Source organism: Lepidochelys kempii, chromosome 3, assembly GCF_965140285.1.
Source record: "Lepidochelys kempii isolate rLepKem1 chromosome 3, rLepKem1.hap1, whole genome shotgun sequence".
Classification (NCBI taxonomy): domain Eukaryota; kingdom Metazoa; phylum Chordata; order Testudines; family Cheloniidae; genus Lepidochelys; species Lepidochelys kempii.
In genome coordinates, this window is record NC_136382.1 from 173,195,368 (window position 1) to 173,219,075 (window position 23,708).

Here is a 23,708-nt window from a genome sequence, read left to right on the forward strand (position 1 = left end):
TTCCAGGCTACTACTCATTCAAAGTGGCCATGGGGCGGTAGATGCATGCTGATACTTCACAGGTGACTTGCAAAGGATTATTTTTTAAAAACTAGGCTTTGCCCTTTGGGGGTTCTTTATACATCCAAAAAAGCAGCAGAAAGGTGGTTTGTTTATTTTTTTAAGTCATTCCCCCTCGAAACACACACACTTTTTTTTAGCCTTAAAAACATTGGCAATGTCAAGTCTAGTCATCTCTGGTTTCATTAGAAGATTTCGTATCTGATGTGTAAGGCGAGTGTACTGAATCTTTCACAAAGATGGTCTTTATCCAAAATGCTAATTAGTTGTTGAAGCAAAATAGCTGTTAACAAAGAACAGCATTTTTAAACAGTCTAATAAAAAACCCTTCCCTTCTGAAGCCTTGTCCTCACTAGGAAAACTAGTGCTACCCTTGGCTCCCTCATAGTCTTTATCTCAACCTGCTAACGTGTGAGAGCTACAGACTGTTGTGTCTTCACTAGCAGTTTACCTCTCATTAGCTACCATGTGTTCACGAGGTAATAATACACCTTCTTTCCCAGTAAGCCCAATTTGTTTTCTCTTTGCAATTCAACTTTAATATTAGCGGTTTGCTTTTCTGCCGTGCTGCACAATTCTCTGGACGTTTTGATCCGTTATCTCAGTGGTTCTCAAACTTTTGTGTTGGTGACCCCTTTCACACAGGAAGCCTCAGAGTGACCCCCCCCATAAATTAAAAACACTTTTAAAATATTTAACACTATTATAAATACTGGCGATGAAGTGGGGCTTGGCGGTGGAGGCTGACAGCTCGCAACCCCCACAGCTCGCAGCCCCAGAGGGGTCACCACCCCGAGTTTGAGAACCCCTGCTTTATCTCAAACCGTTTTATTAAGGATTTTCTCACCAGTCTGCTCATTCAGACATCTACATTCTGCATCACCGAGGGCTTGTGTACATGACGGCTTTTTGTATTGGAGTGGCAATGTTGCTGCATTCAGGCAAACCTCTAGTGCAGATAAGTGTAAAAAGCAACTTGCATTAGTATGGGATACCCCAATTTCAGATTTGTGTAAGGTGCACAAGTGCAAGTCTGCTTTTACATTAGTGCAGCACATGCACACTATGGCCAGTTTTTGTTGGTCCACTATTACCAGTTAGGAGTATGATTCTCCCCATACATACACATACACGACATTTCTATACCAGCTAAAGCCCTAGTGTACATGCAGTTATATGGCATAACAGTGTTTCTGCCAATATAGCTTATTTCTCTTGGGGAACCTGTATAAACGATACCAGCAAAAGCACTGGGGTTTTCTGGGGGGGTTTTTTTTGGCCACTAAGAACTGTATCTACACTAGGAGGGCTTGTGTGCATAGTTATACCAGCAAACATTTTCTAGTGTCAACCTGGCCTAAGGATTTGACCAGCATGGCTCCATCAGTGTAGATACATTGATGCAAAACTCCCTCATTTGGACAGGCCTTTAATTCGAGAGGATGAGGCCGTGACTATGTAATGGTGGGGTTTTCTTCTAGAGAGGTGTAAGTAGCACTTCTGATTTTAGTTTTAACCAATAAATACTAATAAAAACACCCCTCCTTTCATCTCCCCTTCCAAAATGAAATCAATGTTTATCCAATAAACACCAGAAAAACATGAGAAATGGTGGCTTGTGTCTAAGGGCGTGCCTGTAATGCACTCGACAGGATTGATTTCTAGAGCACACTAATGTGTTGTACATTAACTGGTCTGAGTAGATCCTGCTGGTGCGCACTAAGGGTTTCCTAGTGTGCTTTAAGGTGGTGCTCTTGGAAAGAGTGTTACTTTAAAGTGCACTAGGGAATATTACAAAGAGATTACTCATATATACATTACTCATAATAAATACAAAGAGAAAGCCTCCCTAAAACAGATTTTTGGATATTTACATAAAACTCAAATTGCTAAAAACAGATCTCCAAAAATGAAATGAATAAAGCCCAACAAACAGAATCCCTGGATTAAACTTTACAGTACTAATCTTAGGTTGCTGGCTGAATATTGACGGGAGAATGAGCTGCAATTAGATTTTGTTGCGGTCTTACTACTGCTACACATAGTTCAGTCTGTCACCTTTATTCCCATTGTCGGCCGTGCATTTGAGGTCTCGCTCAAGTCAATAACAGAACAAGGAGAGCAGCTGTGATTATGGGTATGACTTCACGGCAGAGTTAGCCCAGGATCTTGCCAAAAGCCCCTTCCTGTCCAGACGCAAAAGTCTCTCACCCAAGTTTCATCGAGTCTTCAATCCAGGCTAGCCAGCTCTTCTGGCGTTACACGCTAAAAGCCAAGTGACACTTTCACTCAGGCTGGTATCCCACCCACTGGCAGTGAGGATGCAGGTTAAGTCACTTGAATATTGATAGTCTGTCCATGCCTTCCCACAATTCCTCCACATGCACACACAGACAAGTGCTCCCACAGTCAACTTAGAAACAATCATGGAGTGGATCAGTTTACTACACACAGATAACCATGGAATATGCTCCCAGATATTCCAACATACAGAGGTGAGTCACAAAGGGTCAGTGAGGACACTTTAACTCCAGTGAGGCTTTGCAGAGTAGCTGGTCACACCTGGATACGCAAACGCAGGTGCTCAGGCCTGGATGCTGATTATCTGCACTCTCTCTGTGATGAAGACATACCCTAAGGCCTTGGCTACACTTACATTTTATAGCACTCTAACTTCCTGGCTCAAGGGTGTGAAAAATCACCCCCCCCCGAGCGCAGCAATTCTGAGCGCTTTAAAGCCCTAGTGTAGACAGGTTCCCAGCACTTGGAGCTAATCCCCTCATGGAGGTGGATTACCAGGAGCACTGGGAGAGCAACCATACTCACACTTCAAGGCACTGACACGGGGGCACCCTGCGGTAGTGTTTTTAAATTTCCAGTGTAGCCATGCCCTAAGAGTTGCTGCGGTCTCCTTATTATGTATGGCTTTTTGTTAACATCACTCCTTTGGACATGTGGTTCAGTTTGTTTGTTTGGGAGTGTTTTTGGTGGATAAACATGTGTTGCCAAAACCACGGTTTCAGTAATCATGAGTCAAGCCCCCAAAATCATGAGATATGCTTACAAATCATGAGATTTTAAAAAACAACAACTTTGAAGGTCCTTTTATTTGCCTTCTGGTTTGAACCTTTAGAGCTCTGTTTCCAGCTTCTCTTTGCAACCACAAGGGCTAGAAAAAAGAAAAGGAGTACTTGTGGCACCTTAGAGACTAACAAAATTATTAATAAATATTAATGTTAAATTTAATTTTAATTAATATTAAAATTTATTAATAAATTGGTTAGTCTCTAAGGTGCTACAAGTACTCCTTTTCTTTTTGCGAATACAGACTAACACGGCTGCTACTCTGAAACCTGTCATTATGCAAAGGGCTAGAAACTTACTTTCTTTTTTTTTTAATGAAATATGAGATGCTGATATATTCACATGACTCCCAGAGCTGTGACTTCATGAAAATATAACAAGTATCACAAGATTCTGCAATAAAATAGTCCAAGTGGCAACACACTATAAAACGTCTTCGAATTTTCTTTCTGCTCGACTATTTTCTCTAACTCAGGGTTCAGCAGCCATTGCATTGATTCCATGACCAGCAAGGATAGCATGCCTATTTTTTGTGAGTTTGTCACCTGCACTACAAAACTGAACCAGTACCAACAACAGCTGAAGCTGAACCACTGCTGAATACTGGTCAGCGATCAGCAATGGTTCAGTTAATTAATGTTGACAAGGCCATAGACTCTCCCTTAAGGCTGTTCTGTCCTGATATTAGTAGGCATTCTGGTTTTCCCAAACGGCCTTCACAGGGAATGGAATCAATACAAAAATCCTCTGGTGGTGGTGATGTGCTTTATAGGTTGTAGCAGAACTACAGTGGGGGTTCAGGGAAGATGATTAGAGGCAAGGAAAGATTGGAATGAGATAGTTTAGAGGAAAAAACAAATAAAACGGGACATGATAAAGGCACACCAAATAATGAATGGCATTGAGAAGGCAAATTGTAAAATTGTACACGTATTTTTGCACTTTCTCTTAAGGTAAGAATAAAAGGATATTGAAAGGGAACTAATTTAAAACTGACAAAAGGAACTCCTTTTTAATAAAATGTATAACCAACTTGTGGAACTCACTGCCACAAGATATCATTGAGGCCAAGAGAGTTGTAGGATTCAGAAAGGATTTGATGTTTATAGGGAAATAAAAACATCCAGAGTTATGTTAGTTAAGTTAAAACAAAGACATTTTAGAAGGAATATAAAGCTTCATGCTTCAGGACATAAAACAGAATTAAGAAGAAACTTCACCTAGGGAGAGGTCATTCCATAAGAGTCCACTACAGGGTTTATTGCACTTGCTTTTGTAGCATCTGATACTGGCTGCTGCCAGACAGAGGATAACTTGAACTACTGGTTTAATCCAGTATGGCATTTCTGTGTTCCAGTCCATGGGGTTTGCTTGAATAAAGTCAGTACTGAGTTTTGCTATGCAACAGTCTTGCTCCAAATTCATCTAGAATCTTTTGTGGGTTTCACTCAAGCTGTATGGGAGGCAGTGTGGAATAGTGACAGGGCACTGGTTTAGGAATCAGGAGATTTAGGTCCTATTCCTAACATGTCCACTCATCTGCTGTACGTCCTTGACAAATCATTTCACCTGTTTCCACTAGCACTCTTGTCCATTAGCACACTTGTCAATCTTATCTATTTAGAGCATAAGCTCTTCAGAACAGAAACTGTCCCGATGTGTCTGTACAGAGCCTAGAACAATGTGGCCTTGACCTTGGTTGGAGCCTCCAGGCACTGCTGTAGTACAACTGATAATAATGCATGATACACAAGATATTAACAGTGTTGCAAATCTGCATCCAAAACTTGGAAGGGGCCAATTTCAGTTTACACTTACCTTCCATTACGAGACAGCTCTCACTTCTGTTGTACAACCCATCTCAGCCTGCCAACAAAAGAGTCCCTGATGAGAACTGACACCAGCACCATGGTTCATAGCCTTGCCAAATATGCGTCAGGTTTATTTTTCCAACGAGAGATGCCAGTGCTCCTCCATGAGCATCAAAAGTCAGACAAGTCCAGCCCAAGAATACCATAGCTCTAACACTGGGCCCACACTGAGGCCATGCTATGGATATTCCTTCTCTGGCGTTTACACTGTCTGAGGTATTATAAAATCAGCTCAGCTTACAAATGATGAAACTAAGGCAGAGAGGTTAAAAGACTTGCCTATGGTCACGTAGTAAGTTAGTGGCAAAGCTACTAAGAGAAGCCAGAACTCCTGATCTCAGCCCAGTGCTTCACCCACAAGACCATCCTCTCCTCCCCACAGCCTCTTGCAGATGGCATTCAGTACACAATGGAGATTACATTTTCTTTAAGAACACAGACAAGCCCTCTGAGGTCCCGCCAGCCGGCACTAGCTTTGCTGTGATACCACATCTATTACAAAGCCCACCGGAGCATGCAGCTAGCCCACAAGGGAGTTAGGTTACTATTATTCATTTATTATTTCTACTACAATAGCTTCCAGAAGCCCTAAGCCAAATTAGAACCTCAGCAACAGAAAGTAAGCTCTTCAAGAAAGGGACTGACCTTCACAATGTGACTGCACAGTGCCCGTTACAATCAGCCCCAGCCTTGGTTGGGGCTCCTAGGTGTTCCCACACTTCTCAATGATAAATCATTTTAGGGGCTGTACAGGCACATAGGATATGGTCACAGCAATGAGGGGAGCCCTAGTGTAGTTGAGACACTGGTGGTCACTAGCATGTTAAACATGTAATCATGCAGACGAGGCTGCTGGGTCCCTCCCCCTACCCCCTAGTTTAGCTTGACTCGGCACCCCCAGAGTCAACCCTGCCTATACCAGTTGACTGAGCTCCCCACTGCAGCAGAGGACATAGATGCCTTGTGTTGTTGCACCCCCACAAATCTAGTTGCAGAAAGTCCCTCCAAAGGCCTGGGCTTGGTTCTAGTGGTGCAGCAGTTGTGGCCTGTCACCTCTAGCACAATCATTTTTACTGTACTAACCATGCTCACAGCTGCTACCTCACTGCATTTATCATTGCTGTAGCTGCACCAGTCAAACTGTGGTTGCTGCGCACCTGAAACTCTTGAGAAGCCCTGTGCTGTGGCAGAAAGAAGGGCTTTCAATATTCTTCCAGGCAAGTCTTCTGCAGAGGCAAATACGGCTTTTTGCATAATTTTTTCCCCCTATTTTCCACTGCTGGGATGCTCTCAATGGCTCTATTAGATGTTTGTTTTTAAAAAAAAAAAAATCTTTCCCATACGGATGAGATGCCAGCTGTGAATTAACAGCATTTATAAAGTGTTGCCAAAGGCTCTCAGAGTTGTAAGTTACACACACGTGGTGCTTTAGAAACTAAAAAAGCCCTGCTTTCATTAGACCTGAAATGTGGGGTCCCGGTGCCCCTACATCCGCAGAATGCACAAGGCAGTGGATGAGAGAGCGAGCAAAGTGAATTTTAAATCCAAGACTTGTGACTTCATCAGCACAGCCTACAAGCCCATTCACAAAGAGCGATCTATAGTACAGTGTTTGAAACACAGCAACTCTGAATCCAGCAGAGGCACCAAGGGCCTACGTGAAAAATATATTCTGTGTTGGAAGGAAGTTAGCCTGTTTTGATCCAAGGTGTTAATGGGCTATCCTCTTTCCCCAGCAGCAGCCTGCTTACCTGAAAATATGAAAACTTCTCTAATGATGCAGTGCTATAGATAGTGTGTACTTGATATGAGACCCTTCTCAAGGAAAAAAAATTTTTAAGATAGATAAGCAAATGGTTAGCTTCAGTGCCCATTATCAGCCATATTCACTAAAAATGAAATTTGTGCAGCTGAATGGCAAGTTTTAAAGTATTTTGGAGTATGTGGGCATGTATACAGTACAGAGAGGTACAGACAGGACTGGGTTTAAGAGACCTTGTTTGTATCAGTAGGTACCTTTCCTGTTCTCACTGATGTCAATGAAAGTTTTGCCATTGACATCAATGATAACAGGATTCAGCTTTTAATCACATTAGAAGATACTGCTTTTGGCCTGGAAAAGATTACTTTTCTACTTAGGGAGATCTCCAGAATGAGGTTAAAAACAATAGGCATTGGAGAAAAAAAAATTAGTGGATCATAGATATTTTTAAGGTGGAAAAGAACACTTAGGTCATCTGGTCCATCTTCCAGGCAGAATAGCCATATTCCCTACAGCTGGGTCTAAACTGCCCCCCACTCTCCGCCCCAAGAAAAATTTCTACCACTAGTAAAGATCCACTGGCAGTAGCAACAACTAAAGTGCTAGTATAGACAGGGCAGCAGCCATTTTGTCACCAGGCCATCAGAGATCTAGGTGACACAGCAGCAAATATCTTGGAGGATACCATGCTTTATCTATGCCACAGCTCCCACCTGTGGTTGCAGCAGTAGGAAATTTTAAGGAAAAGTAGACTAGCTTAGGCAAGGTCTAGAAGTGCTTGTTTTCCTTCTTCAGATTTTAGTGACATACATGGGGATTTCTCTGTGATGCTCTGAGGGTCTTTTACTTGTTAATAGAAAAGCTCTCTTGCCTCACTTTTCCTTCTATTGACCCAAATTGCCTCCTGTACACACAATGTTCCCACTAATATTTTACATCCACGTGCGGAATGAATTTTGTTATGTGCACCAATGTGGAGGTGATGTGTGGAAGGGGTGGGGCCAAGGGGTTCGGAGTGTGGGAGGAGAACCCACGGGGCTCAGGACTAGGGCAGAACGTTGGGGGGGTTTGGGCTGTGGGTGCGGGCTCTGGGGTGGGGCCAGGGAGGCAGGGTTTGGGTTGCAGGCTGCCCCGTGGCTGCGGTAGGGAAAGAGGACTCCCCCCAGCCCTCTCTCGCTGCAACAGCCTGGGGCCGGGGAAGAGGCGCCTCCCTTTGGCCACAGCAGCTCCCTCAAGCCTGACTCTCCCTTAGGTGTGACCTATAAGGTGAATTAGCCACTTCTGAGCCACCTTAACCCTTCAGAGCTGGTGTGGGGGTGAACATCCCATCCCACAATACACCCATTTTCCTTAAAACAGTCCATAAAGGTTAAAGCTTGCAGCTGTTAGCTCCTGTTAAAGGCTGAATTATACACAGGGGAGTGGCACAGGCATGCCATTACAAGGGATCAGTTTGGGAACAAAACCAGAAGGGACAGGCTGCTAAATATAAGAAGCAATTGCTCTTCAGTATAAACAACACAGAAAGAGAGCTGGCAGTGAAAATTGGACCCAAACAGAATGACTGGGAACCTACACATGGCCAATAGAATGATGATATCACTATCAGCAGAAAGGCACGATCCTGCAAGGTGCTGACTGACCTCGGCTTCTACTGAGAAAACCACAGTGCCATGATTCACTGTAGGGCCCGATCCTGTCAGTTGCTGAACACCCTCCATTCCCACTAACTTCACTGAGAGCTGTGGGCACTCGGCACCGCTCAAGATTGCGCACCACCATAAATGTGAGCTACTGAGCGGTGGTTGCAAACAGATAGCTACCTACCCTTTCAGTGATACATCCACCCTGCAAAAAAGCCCCTTGGTGAAACTGTCATTGGTAACTTTCTCTTCTCCAAATGTTCCTATTTTAATAGTAGGGCTTGCCAATAAATAAGCCACAGAATTTATTTCACTGCTTATTTTTAAGTATTGGAGCCAGGAAAGCTGAGAAGTGTCCATTTATGTTTGGGAAGAAACAAAAAGACTGAATTAATCAGCGAATCACTCACGCCCTGAACTGTAAAAAGCACTTTACACATTCATGATGCTATCCCGTTCTTAGGGACAGGAGGGCTCCATGCATTTGGCGGTTTCTGCTTCACAGTTCTACAAAAGCTGAGAGGTTTTATGCTGCACTCTGCTTTTGTTTGCTTTTCTTCTTGGGTTCTCGTTTACAAAAGCAAATTGAAAGGAAAGACCATTGGAACTGAGTTCTCAAGTGTCATGCTCAGTCTTAACTTGAGTTTTTATTTTACGCATGTTATTGGAAAAAGCACATGGAAAAATATTCTACAGGTCCTTAGGTTAAACAAATAGCTGTACTAAGGAACAGAACAATTGAGAGATTTATAATAGTGATGTTCTGGCTTGCCTTGGATTAACATGAGGTGATTCCTTCTGCATTGTTGTTTAATGCAGAAAGGTCACTAGCAGAACCCCATCTGCAAATGGCTCAAATGACAACCAGAGAAGTGAAAAAGCTACTCTGATGCCTTGTGTATACTCAAAATAATATTTTCTAACTCTGTACAGTTAAACTATTTCCATAACTGGGAATCAGATCAGTCGTACTTGGGAATGCATGGACTTGTGTGAAGCAGCTACCACAGTGTATGCTACCAGTAGCTGAATTATTAATAAATTATGAAGATATGGCCCCACGCCAATGAGCTTAAACTCTAGATTGGGCTTGAGAGGGCGTTATGAACACAAAAGACAGCCAATGGCTGGTGAATCCACAGCTTTGCATTGCTGAAAGCAGTGTAGACATAAATGTGCATTTTTAAATGAAAGTACCTGTCTTTGTGGAGTGGATGCAGACACTTCATAATTATGGTGGCAGCTAAGTTTCTGCTTAAAGCTGCCCATAACACAACTTCTTACACTGGTTGATTTACATAAAGAGCCAGCATGGAATATGCACGTTTTGAGGGGGAATATAGAGGAGGAAGAGCCTTTGGTACCTGAGGAGAAAGGAGTTCCAAAGACATAGAGATACAGGGACGAACTCACAAAGTGGGAGAATGAAACAAAAGGAGCACTCCAGCAGTCATGGTGGGAGAAGCATATGCAGTGGGAACGGGGAGGAGGAGGAGGAAATGAGGGCAGGGATGGATTATGCATGGCTTGGAATGTGAGGATGACAAACTTGAGGTCAGAGGAAAGCCAGTGTAGAGTTTCCAATAAGGGGTATGACTTGGGGCACATCAATGCTAGTGCTTTTGTTTTGCACTGGTGTAGCTACACCAATGTAGGAGCTTCACCAGTGCAAAATCCTAGTGTACACACACTGCATTAACTTAAAAAGTGACTTGTGCCAGTATGTCTTTTACCCCTTTACAAATTGCACCAGCAAAGTCACTTTTTGCACTAAGTACAGCAAATCTGCACTACGGTTTTGCTCTGCCACAGCTACATCATGTTAGCACATTCACTACTGTTTCTTGTATTGATAAAAATGAAATACAGCAGCACTGAGGTGGGAAAGATTGTTCAAGGAAAGTAGAGGGGAGCAAAGGGTTAAAACCAAATTAGCAGATCACTGGGCAGGTTCCGATATAAAGGGACCACTCTAAACAACTAAGTCAAAGGAAGAGCAGAAAAATGGTAATAGCATGCTTTTGGGAAGTTAATAAAAACATGACATGCACAAAGGGTAGATGCAGTGGGGAACCTGTGTAATTATCCCAGGATTAATTTTAGAACTACGATTGATTTTTTTTGTTTCCTGCTTAAGGTCAGCTTTTGCTCTGCATAAATCTGCAGGAATTCAGTTCCCTGCAGATAATAGAATTACTCTAGATTTACATCAGTGTAACCAAGAACAGAACCTGGCACATGAGCTCACCTCATGGATCCCACATAATATCACAGATGGACTACTTCTTGATTGAGATATATTTTGTTCAGCTGGTCCAGAGTATTGTTTTTCAAACAGAGGGAGAAGTAGACGAGGAGGAAAGATGACAACCATTTTACATTTTAAGGAAACTTTCTTTTTAGTATCCCAGAAGGGGGGCGAGGGTGTCGGGGCGGGGAGAGAGAGAGAGAGACTGATAACACTGGCTTCAGCTATGCTTGGCAAGGGCAGGCACTGTGCCAGCCAACTTCCTAAATGTATTTCAGCCACTAAATCTCACTCCTGAACTACACCAGTCCCGGCTATTCCAGTCCCGGGCCTCTCCAGAACAGAGAGTGCCACTCCTGCAGAATTGTACCCATGTGTATAGAGGAGGCTCATGATAAGGATGAGTGGGGACTAAAATGAGATGGCACCAAATGAATTTCCCTTGTGTGACCTGTTTCCCAGATTTGAATCACTCTAATGGTTTGAACCAAAGCCCACTGCAGGCATTTGGACTCTTTCCATTGATTTCAACAGGCATTGGATCAGGCTTAGGACCCCAAATCAGGAAGCTATTTAAGCACACGTCTCACTGAGTGCCAATGGGTGTCTCAACCTTTCAAAAATATGCAGCTAAAGAATAATTAAACATTCCTGTTTATCAAGTGCAGAGTTATATATTTAAAGGTGACCTGCAAAGAAAGAATATGGTGCTCTCACGTCATTTTTTCCTTTCATCAGCTTTTTATTTTTATGATGCATAATGAAAACTTGAAAGCTTCCTTCAACCCCTTTAAAAAAAAAAAGTGCCAACAGAAGAGGGCTCTTCTCAAATGTTCTGCTCTGAAATACTTGACGGCTGACCAGAGGGCCAGTACAATGATGACATCACGAGTACAATGGAAGTGAAAGTTGTTAAGAAAATGAATTTTTATTCAGATTGTTTAAAATGCTTTGGTTGCTGATAACAACTATTTAGCTAAACAAGTGGAAGAAAAGCTTTCTGTTCAGAATTCCTCTCAATTAATGTTTGAAAAAGATCCAAATATACATTTCTGAGTCAAAAAAAGAAAAGGAGTACTTGTGGCACCTTAGAGACTAACCAATTTATTAGAGCATAAGCTTTCGTGAGCTACAGCTCACTTCCTCAGATGCATATCGTGGAAACTGCAGCAGACTTTATATATACACAGAGAATATGAAACAATACCTCCTCCCACCCCACTGTCCTGCTGGTAATAGCTTATCTAAAGTGATCATCAGGTGGGCCATTTCCAGCACAAATCCAGGTTTTCTCACCCTCCACCCCCCACACACAAATTCACTCTCCTGCTGGTGATAGCCCATCCAAAGTGGAACGCAATGCCATCCACAGCCTCAGAAACAACTCTGACATCATAATCAAAAAGGCTGACAGAGGTGCTGTTGTCATCATGAATAGGTCGGAATATGAACAAGAGGCTGCTCGGCAGCTCTCCAACACGAGTTTCTACAAGCCATTACCCTCTGATCCCACTGAGAGTTACCAAAAGCAACTACAGCATTTGCTCAAGAAACTTCCTGAAAAAGCACAAGATCAAATCTGCACAGACACACCCCTGGAACCCCGACCTGGGATATTCTATCTACTACCCAAGATCCATAAACCTGGAAATCCTGGGTGCCCCATCATCTCAGGCATTGGCACCCTGACAGCAGGATTGTCTGGCTATGTAGACTCCCTCCTCAGGCCCTACGCTACCAGCACTCCCAGCTACCTTCGAGACACCACTGACTTCCTGAGGAAACTTCAATCCATCGGTGATCTTCCTGATAACACCATCCTGGCCACTATGGATGTAGAAGCCCTCTACACCAACATTCCACACAAAGATGGACTACAAGCCGTCAAGAACACTATCCCCGATAATGTCACGGCTAACCTGGTAGCTGAACTTTGTGACTTTGTCCTTACCCATAACTACTTCACATTTGGGGACAATGTATACCTTCAGATCAGCGGCACTGCTATGGGTACCCGCATGGCCCCACAGTATGCCAACATTATTATGGCTGATTTAGAACAACGCTTCCTCAGCTCTCGTCCCCTAAAGCCCCTACTCTACTTGCGCTATATTGATGACATCTTCATCATCTGGACCCATGGAAAAGAAGCCCTTGAGGAATTCCACCATGATTTCAACAATTTCCATCCCACCACCAACCTCAGCCTGGTCCAGTCCACACAAGAGATCCACTTCCTGGACACTACAGTGCTAATAAACAATGGTCACATAAACACCACCCTATACCGGAAACCTACTGACCGCTATTCCTACCTGCATGCCTCCAGCTTTCACCCTGACCACACCACACGATCCATCGTCTACAGCCAACCTCTGCGATACAACCGCATTTGCTTCAACCCCTCAGACAGAGACAAACACCTACAAGATCTCTGTCAAGCTTTCTTACAACTACAATACCCACCTGCAGAAGTAAAGAAACAGATTGATAGAGCCAGAAGAGTTCCCAGAAGTTACCTACTACAGGACAGGCCTAACAAAGAAAATAACAGAACGCCACTAGCCGTCACCTTCAGCCCCCAACTAAAACCCCTCCAACGCATTATTAAGGATCTACAACCTATCCTAAAGGATGACCCAACACTCTCACAAATCTTGGGAGACAGGCCAGTCCTTGCCTACAGACAGCCCCGCAACCTGAAGCAAATACTCACCAACAACCACATACCACACAACAGAACCACTAACCCAGGAACTTATCCTTGCAACAAAGCCCGTTGCCAATTGTGCCCACATATCTATTCAGGGGACACCATCACAGGGCCTAATAACATCAGCCACACTATCAGAGGCTCGTTCACCTGCACATCCACCAATGTGATATACGCCATCATGTGCCAGCAATGCCCCTCTGCCATGTACATTGGTCAAACTGGACAGTCTCTACGTAAAAGAATAAATGGACACAAATCAGATGTCAAGAATTATAACATTCATAAACCAGTCGGAGAACACTTCAATCTCTCTGGTCACGCAATCACAGACATGAAGGTCGCTATCTTAAAACAAAAAAACTTCAAATCCAGACTCCAGCGAGAAACTGCTGAATTGGAATTCATTTGCAAATTGGATACTATTAATTTAGGCTTAAATAGAGACTGGGAGTGGCTAAGTCATTATGCAAGGTAGCCTGTTTCCTCTTGTTTTTTCCTCCCCCCCCCCCCCCAGATGTTCTGGTTTAACTTGGATTTAAACTTGAAGAGTGGTCAGTTTGGATGAGCTATTACCAGCAGGAGAGTGAGTTTGTGTGTGTGTGTATGGGGGTGGGGGGGGATGTGAGAAAACCTGGATTTGTGCAGGAAATGGCCCAACTTGATTGTCATGCACATTGTGTAAAGAGTTGTCACTTTGGATTGGCTATCACCAGCAGGAGAGTGAATTTGTGGGGGGGGGGGGGGTGGAGGGTGAGAAAACCTGGATTTGTGCTGGAAATGGCCCACCTGATGATCACTTTAGATAAGCTATTACCAGCAGGACAGTGGGGTGGGAGGAGGTATTGTTTCATATTCTCTGTGTATATATAAAGTCTGCTGCAGTTTCCACGATATGCATCTGAGGAAGTGAGCTGTAGCTCACGAAAGCTTATGCTCTAATAAATTGGTTAGTCTCTAAGGTGCCACAAGTACTCCTTTTCTTTTTGCGAATACAGACTAACACGGCTGTTACTCTGAAACCTGTCATTTCTGAGTCAGAGATTCATAGATCTGAAGGCTAGACAAGACCATTAGATCATCTAGTCTTATCTACTGCATACCACAGAACACAGAATTTCACCCCATTACGATTGTACTGAGTCCCATAACTTGTGTTTAACTAAAGCATATTTAACCCAAGAAATCCTCCAGGGGAAAAGAAAAGGAAAGACATTCCTCAAATATCAGCCTTTGTCTACAACTTACACCAGATAAACTGATTTAGGTGGTACAAAAGGCTGTGTGGACACTTATTTCAGTTTAAACCAGGTTTACTGCAGTTTAGCTTAAGTCAGTTAGGACTAGTCTACACAGTTTTTGTACTGCTTTACCTATATTTGGAAATTTAAAATGTTACATTTAGAATTTAAATGTATTAAATAAAGTTAGGGAGAAGCAAAGAGAGGAATCTTGTGCTCTAGTGGGTGGGGAAGGTGCTCCAGATGCAATTGCAGTGGGGAATGGGGAGAAGGGGCTCCTGGAGCATTGTGATGGGTTGGGAGGAAATGAGCAGCTGGTCAGAAGGACACACAAGATGGAATTGCAGTAGCTGAGATGGAAAATGTTCTGAGATGACCAACAGTTTTCATCACGGGCAGAATCAAAGTTCCGGATGTTGCAATGGGCACCCTAACAAACAAAAAGGGTGTATTTTTGTTATCAAAAGTTTATTCTAATATTTCTGGCCTCGGAAACAAAAAGTTGAGGTTAAAACCAATGTCATCAGAGGAGACAGGGGAGACGTTATGCTGTTGGAAGAAGGTGGTTTTAAGTGAGGAAGGGAAAGGTCTGCTATCTATTTATCTGTGATAGGTACTGGTAAAGGAATGGTGGCTGGCAGATAATCAGGCCAGAAGGAAAATGGAGATTAGAAGGTGATACAATGAAGAGAATGAGGTTGGTGATGGCTTTAATGTCATTACAAGGTAGTAGTGAAATGGAGGAAGTGCTGGTTTGCGCTTGGTTTGAGGGAGAAGGAAAAATGGAATCATGTATCTTTTCAGTCCTGAGAAGGAAGAAAATAACAAACCATCCTGCTGAAGCAGAGGAAGGGCTGGAGGAAGAAGTGCTGGGGAATGGAATGAGGAGTGTATAGTCCAGAACAGCCACCATGGTAAAGGGCACTGACTGATGACAAGAGTTACTGGCTCTTTGCACTCTGGCTGTTGTGCTAGCCTCTTTTTCTAAAAGATTTCCACTGTTGTTTACGCCGGTGCTGCAACTTCAACAGTAGGAGCATTAGTACAGTCAGGACTGCAGGCTCCGGGTGGCAATGTAACCACTATATCATCTGGCCCAGGCCTGCACAACACCGTGACCATGTCTACACTAGTGCCCCCACATTGGAGCTGCACTGGCAGGACCAACAGTAGAAAATGTTAGGGGAAACGTTACTGTCGATAAAAAGAAAAGGAGTACTTGTGGCACCTTAGAGACTCACCAATTTATTTGAGCATAAGCTTTCGTGAGCTACAGCTCACTTCATCGGATGCATAAAGTGGAAAATACAGTGAGGAGATTTATATACACACAGACCATAAAAAAATGGGTGTTTATCATACACATTGTAAGGAGAGTGATCCCTTAAGATGAGCTATTATCAGCAGGAGAGTGGGGTGGGGGGAGAGAAAACCTTTTGAAGTGATAATCAAGGTGGGCCATTTCCAGCACATTTCCAGGAGTTAACAAGAACGTCAGGAACAGCTTGTTAAACATTTTGGGGGCATATTGCCCCCACTCTGATGCAGAGACTCCTGAAGCTCTTTTTGAGAAGACCAAATGCTCTCTGACTGTTCAAGCACCGCATAAGGACGCTCTCAGACTTGCTAGAAGATTTATGATGAGTGAAGAACCAAGTTCTTTAGAAGATATGTCTCCTAATGTTCCAAAGGAAGTCTATGCCAGTGCTACATATCAAACCCAGGGCTCCTGACTCACAGACTAGTGCCTTAACCATCCAGGGCAGCTGTTGAAGCAATGAGGATCTACCAGATCTCTCCCTGCTCTGTGGAGTTCGGGGCTCATCATGTCCCAGTGTTTCCTTCCTTGTGTGCAGTCCCCCACCAGGGCACAGCCAGGAGAGTGCAGGGAGAGTCGTACCATGCAGCCCCAACATCTGGACTGCAGCCCTCTTACTGTCGATAAAATCTCTGAAGAGCAACATCAGGCTATGTTTTCTGCAACCAGGAGACTTGTACCCTAGTTTACACAAGCAAATGCAGTGTAAATGAGGGGTGAATTTAGTCTGTCACATCAAGAGATTCTTTATGTCTCACTGGAGTAATAGCCCTTTCCTCAATATCAGGCCATGCTTTGGAAATGCCTCATATTTCACTTTCAAACAGATGACTGGCAGTGAACTCTGTATGATACAACCTAGTGGCCCCACAAATTTAACCCTAATCTAGTTTGAACTCAATTGCTCTTTATATTTGCAGTCACTCCTATGCACAGATTTGTGTTTACAGCATATTTAGCTACGTTTGAAATTATATTCTGAGTAGTAAAGAAAAACAAACCAGAAAAAATGGCATTATATATAGGCATTGTATTTATTGTCGTTTGTTTAAAAGGTGAATGAAAAACTGGCCTAGGAGTGATCCCCGCAGCAACCCCACTGCTTGCTTCTCTCCACCTTGAGCTGTTCTATTTTAGTGACACCTTCCCTTTCCTGTTTTACAACAGTTTTTGTTTCCAAAACAAAGGAAAGTATCATTGTAATTTTGCCCCTGGGCCACACAAAAACAAAATTGTTTACTGCTTCCAAGCCTGAGTAAGTCTGTTTGACAAGCTATAAATAAACCCTTATGTTTAACAGTGAAATAAACATAACTTAATAAATCAATCAATACCAACCTAATCTAACAGCTTCTAACGAGTAGAACTGTTTCCACTTTTGTTGTACCAATGTGGAGTGAATTTGCGTAGCCCTGCATTAAAGCAGTTCCTTCCTGAATCCTTTGTATCTTAAAAGGCATGCAAATGGTAAGCTTGACAGGTTTTTTTTATAAAGGCGTGGAGGCTAAGACATATGGCTTATTCACATTGTGATAGCCCAAACCCTCCATTCACCAGGGTGGGAGGAGGTTAGAGCAAACAGCCAATCAGATTAGAGAAAAACATGTCCAACATTCAGGTAGTAGAAGTTCAGCCAGCCCAGCCAGTCTATTGCATCCAGACCTGTGTAGGTCAGAGAGCCGGAGGGAAGCTCTGCCCCTTGCCTTGCCACTGTTGCTCCTAAGTCCCAGAAAAGTTAACCCGCGCTAGAGTCTAGGGGGGCTAGGAGACATCATTGTTTATAGCAGTTGACAACATTTTGCATTGCCAGTAGAATGAAAACACCCAAAACCTGTTTGCCTGATGAGATTCAAGATTTAGGCGTTGTTTACTCTGGCTTTTGACATAGTATGGAAGAAGCATTTAAATTAGCTGAAACATGTTTCCAGCTAAACCAGTTTCTAACACCATTTGGCCAATATGGCTATCATGATTTTTAAACATGGTTCTAGCACAATTCAGGCCAATCTACATTGGCTGATCAACTGATGTTAGAAAGTTATTAACACAGAGCCATGTTGAAAAATGGATCCTTAACTTGGAGGAGACACAAAAACCTAAGTCAAAATTTTCAAATGTGATGCCAAACATTAGAAAACTGTTTCCATATTTAGGGCTTGTCTACACTTGAAACGCAGCACTTCAGCGTAGACACTCATTAGAGTGACGGGAGGAGTTCTCCCATCACTGTAGTTAATCCACCTCCCCAAGAATTCTTCTATCAACCTTGCACCGTCTACACACCAGCAGTTAGATCAGCTTAGCTCTGTCACTCAGGGGTGTGGATTTTTCACACCCTTGAGTGATGCAGGCTGGATCAACTTAACTTTTGAGGGTAGACCTGGCCTTAGGCCTACAAGCTTCAGAAATGTTGGCCACAATTAATACTTATGGCTATTAAAAAACCTTTTTAAGCAATAGGTGGAGTTTTTTGGCCAAATTCTAACTCCGGTACATTCTGCCTTGTAAAATAACTCCTAAATACTGGAGAACCAGACCATCACCTTGTGTAGACCAGCATAACTCCACTGACTTCAGTGGAACTTATATGTTTCTTAACTGGTTCTGTTGTGAGGTTTGCAACAGTATTGCTCAGCAAGTCAGTAAGTGTAAAGGCTACATTGCCATCCTTGCCAGTGGTCTATCTGACAAACCCACTTCTAATAATCAGACTGAATCACTTATTTTTTTGCTGCATAATTGAATCTCTAATTGTGCCTGAGTAACCAGACTTGTGACTCTTCCTTTCTTCCTGTATGGAAGAGTCATCATTTCAGGACCAAGTAATCCCTCCCCTCTGTATATTATTAACTGTCATTCCCTGTGCTCATTCACTCTTTACACCACAATCTACAGTAGAATTATTTTCTTAAAATTACCCACCGTGGAGGCCACAAGTAACAATGGTCACTACCATGTTACTCACCACAACCTCACCCACGGTGGTTAAAATGGTGGTCAAAACATTGATACCTGGTCAACATTAGTATCGCCAGCACGACAAACACTTGGTGGAGCTCTGCTCATGGGAAATATTAGGAAAGTAAGTACAGTCTAGGCAAGGCCTCTGTGGCTTCAAATAAAGGTGCCACACCAATGGTGGAGACACAGGTCATTGTGACGGCACAGGTCATTGTGGCGATGTCCATGCTCAGAAGAGGCCAACCTCCAAATATATGGAGAAGGAAAAGAGCCTCCAAAATGTCTCATGGTTCCACTTATGGTTTAAAAGAAAGTTACCCCTGAGTTCTGGACCTACCTACACCGGTCGACATGGCAGACTCCATCGATCAAAATGGTTATTATAGAACAAGTGGCATTCGCCAGCTGTTCCCTCATTCAACCTTTAATACTCTCTTATTCAGGCTGACCTTTAACCAGATGCCTTGCAGCCCATCAGTGATCTTAGTCAGACAATGACATAGCAGCAAAACAAATAGTTATTTATTATTTGTATTACCAGAACAGCTAGAGGCCTCAACTGAGACCAGAGCCCCAATGTGCTGTGCACTGTACCAACAAGAAACAGTGCCTGCCCAAAAGCTCTTACAATCAAACTGGACATGACAGACACAGGGCTGGGGAAAGGAATATAACATGAACAGGTGAACAGAGTGATGGGTTGCAAATGGCATGGTAGTGCCACCATTTTTTAAAAAAACTTGGTAGTTTTGGGCTTTTGTATACACATTTTGGGCAGGTTTCTGTATATGGTACATGTTATTATATGCATAAAATGTATTCTATGGCAAGGTGGGAGAGAAGTGAAGTCAGAAAAGGTAAAATAAAAGGAAAACCAAAGGTGGAGGTGGTGGGAAGAATGGAAAGAGGATGGAGCTGTTTGAAGGCAGCTGGAGTGAAATGCAAGTGAAGAGATGGCAAGGGGAACAAAGGGATTGAAGCAAATAGCCAGGCAGCAGAAGGGAAAGAATAAGCAGTGGAATGATGTTATTCAAAACTTAATAGATGTGGCTCCCATTCTGCCCAAGTCCTGAGTCTCTCTGAGAAGATTCTCAACAACTGGAATGGAAGGGGGTGTGATCTGGAACAGGTCCACAGGGGTCAGGAGACAGCTTCTCTTCATGAGTGTCACCCCCTTGCGCTGAGGTGATGTCCCTCCACCTCCCTGCATCATCATCTCATCTCTAAAATAGAGGTGACAATATTTACCAACTTCATAAAGCACTTTGAGATCCCCAAATAAAAGTGTAGTATAAGGACAAAGCACAGAGGTAGCAGGGCCTAGTGGATTAAGCATGGGGGTGGGAGCCAGGATCCTCCCAATTTTGCAAATGACTCACTATGTGGCCTTAAGCCACTTACATGTGACCAGTAAATGGGGGTAAGGGGAAATGTTTGTGCCCTTTTTGCTTCTGTATGATGTAGAAAGGCAGATTGAAATTGGTGGGGGCAATGGCTGTTATTCTGAAAGGGCTTTTTGCTTCTTTGTTTTTATAGGAGGAGTTCATGGAGGATTGGAGAACTAAGTGGCATTACAACAGCACAAGAGACTGCACCCAAGCAATCCAGTCAGGAGGGATTTTCAGCCAGTAAAGAATGAAGGAAGTGAAGGATATTTGGTTTTTAACTCCTATTTTATGCCCGTGTCTGACAAACTTTTGGTGGAAAGTTTCCTTTAAGGAAGATTTAAAATAATAAAGCAACTTGTCAAAGCAGAAGGGGGAAAAAAAAAAAGACTTAAACTGGCATTTTTTATTTTTCTTTGCAGTTTCCCTTTGTTCTTAGTGGGTGAAATTCACCCTGTGGAGAGGTGTAAAAAATACCTACACAACTTCTGCAAGGGCCAGCACAAGATGTATATGCCACTTTGTGCTGGCCTTCTATGCAGTGATAATTTTCACCCAATGTGCTTTTCCCCCCATCTGTAAAGTGTAGATAATGATACTCCCTGGAGGACTGGGGAACAATGAGTTAACGTCTGTATTGTGGTTTGGATATGTACAGCACTGTATAAGCATTACAGTGTTATCCTATCCCTGACAGACGGACTTGTAAGTCTTGTGTCAGCTTTTAGGAACTGAAATTCAGGATGGCCAGTACAAAAGGGAGAATCAGAGAGGACCATAAAATACAACTGGATCATAAAATAAAATTGGATCTTCTAATAACATTTTTTTCTCCAAGTTCTACATACACATTGAGCAAGAGGAGCTCATGCTCTACATTTATGCATGATACAGAGCACAATGAACAAGTAATAGCAGGTAGTTTAGACTGAACCATTTCACACATAGCTCTGGATTCAAACCCAGATACCCCGTTTCCCCCTCCCCCACCCCCACAAGCCCAGAGACAATTTAAAACAGCCCTAACACCCCTGGTTATCTTCAAGATCCCCATTGTTATGTTTAAAGGGCATCTTTTCCTAGAATAGCTTCTTTTTGATAAACAACTCCTTAGGCTTTTCAGCCAAATAACAGCTTTAGTCCTTATCACAAGTGGCCCAGCAACAGAAAGTGCGAGGGGGAGGGACAGACAGTGGTCAGTTTTAGCTGAAAATGAGTTCATTGTCAATTGCAATTGAGACTTAGGTTTGTAAATTATTGGTTTTGGAATGCGGAGGTGAAGTAGTTAAAAGGAGTTTACATCTCACCCATAAATAAAGGAATGTCTATTCAGATTTTAAAAGCACATCAATGTCTCAGATAATGGGGTCATTATGCATTTGTATACAAAAGTACTTTGTATAAGTACTTCAGATATACAGGAACCAAAATACATATTGATGCACCCCTGGAAAAAAAGAAACGCTCCATTTAAAATCAAAACAATGCTACAGATCTCAGTTAAAAAGAAAAAAAACTTCCTGCCACTGCTGAACTAATTTTAAATGCATCTTGAAAAAACATGAGCTGATGTTTAATTTGGAGGCAACCTATCATCTGTTTGGACCACATGACTTTCTGCCTTTCACACAGTTTGTACGAAATGAATGTACATGCTGCAAGCTATTAGTGTTCAAAAGTTGTCTTTTACACATTTATGCAATTTCTGAAACATCTGAATACTTTACAATAAAAAAAATGACTTTACTTAGCTTGACTATAGATTTTCTTTTGAATGGCTGGCTGTGATCCCACAAAATTGCTTTACCTTTTTATTTCCTCTGTTACTTGAATGTCATTTGAATGATCAGACACAGCTGAACATACTGTGGAATCTACTCCAGTGAGATATACTGGTTTTGGGTGCAACTTAGGATCAAGCTACTCTAAAAGAGGCCATATAAGCTTTTATTGCAATAAATGGTATTCTTGAAATGTGCCCCATGGCTAATTTTACTCAGTCAGCAGAATCTGTGTGAAAAAGAAAATAGAAAAAACTTTGAAACGCAAAATTACCACATAAGGTGAGAGGTAAAATACAATAAAATACTAATTATATTAATTTCAGACAAAAGTTGTATTGAAATTTAAAATATCTCTTTGTGACATTAGTAAATCTATTAAATGGAAATATATAGCAAAACAATATTCATATTTTATTTTTACTTTTAAAACATACACCGAGGCACAACAGCTGCCAACATCAACTTTGCTCCAAAATGTTAGCTGAAAAGCCATAAGTGGCCCAAACAACAAGAACTTCAAACATCTGTAGCAATGCTATCTCTTGTCAGGGTTAACTGACAGCATACCCTTTCTGTGAGAGAGGCCTAGGCCCACATAAACAGACTAGACCTAGGATAAAGCTGTTGAATTCTGAAAATACCACAGGTCAGTGCCATGTGGTTTCTAGGTTTCCCAGAGATAGAGCATCTGGGCAGCGTTTACCATGGCATTCCGTAAACACAGTCAACAAAGCGCCCACATAAACTGTTTTCCTCTGTTCCTGTTGTAATCAGATAGAGTGGCCAAATGTAGGCCTGTAGAAGAAAGCACTGGAAGTAGTTAAGAAGTGTTTATAGCACAGTATGTGATAGATAAGGCGACAGGATGCTTTTCAAGAGTCAGAAAACAAATAACCTTTAGAAAATGAGTGTGGGGCATGTAGGAAGGATTTGTACTAGTACCTATAGAGTGATATCAAAACTGAAATTGTTGCAGCCAATCTGGACTTCCTCCAGAAAATCGGACAATCTAATCTTCATTAGATTTGCGTGAAAAAGAAATATTTAGAAAGGCTCCATATGTTCAATAGCAGGAAACTCTTGTTTTACAGAAGGCATAGAAGACCACATAGTAAAATCAGGGCAGGATTTTACCCTAAGTGAGCAGAATCAGAGTTCAGAGTAGCAGCCGTGTTAGTCTGTATCTGCAAAAAGAACAGGAATACTTCAGGTGCCACCAGGACCGGATTAAGACCTTTAGAGGCCCTAAGCACTGAAAAGATTATGGTGCCCCCCATATGTAATTCAAAATAAAAACAATACTATACTGTAAAATAAAATATTATTTTTCGAAATGACACAAAAGTTACATGTGTGCTGAAATTAAAATAGCTTCTTTCTAGATTTTCTGATTGCAAAATTCTGGATAAAGTTCATTGAAGCTGATTCGATGAAGTATGTCCGCTTCCATACACAATAGGGAAAGTAAATCAAGTCTGTCCTGACATATTGTTGTTCTCTGAGGGTTTTTTATTCTTTTCAGCTGAGAAAAAGAGCGTTCTGCGGAGCAGTTCATAATCATCAATGTTAGAAAAATACATAGTGAGATCTCTACATTTGGAAATACATATTGTATTCTGTTTTTCAATATTGTGTAAT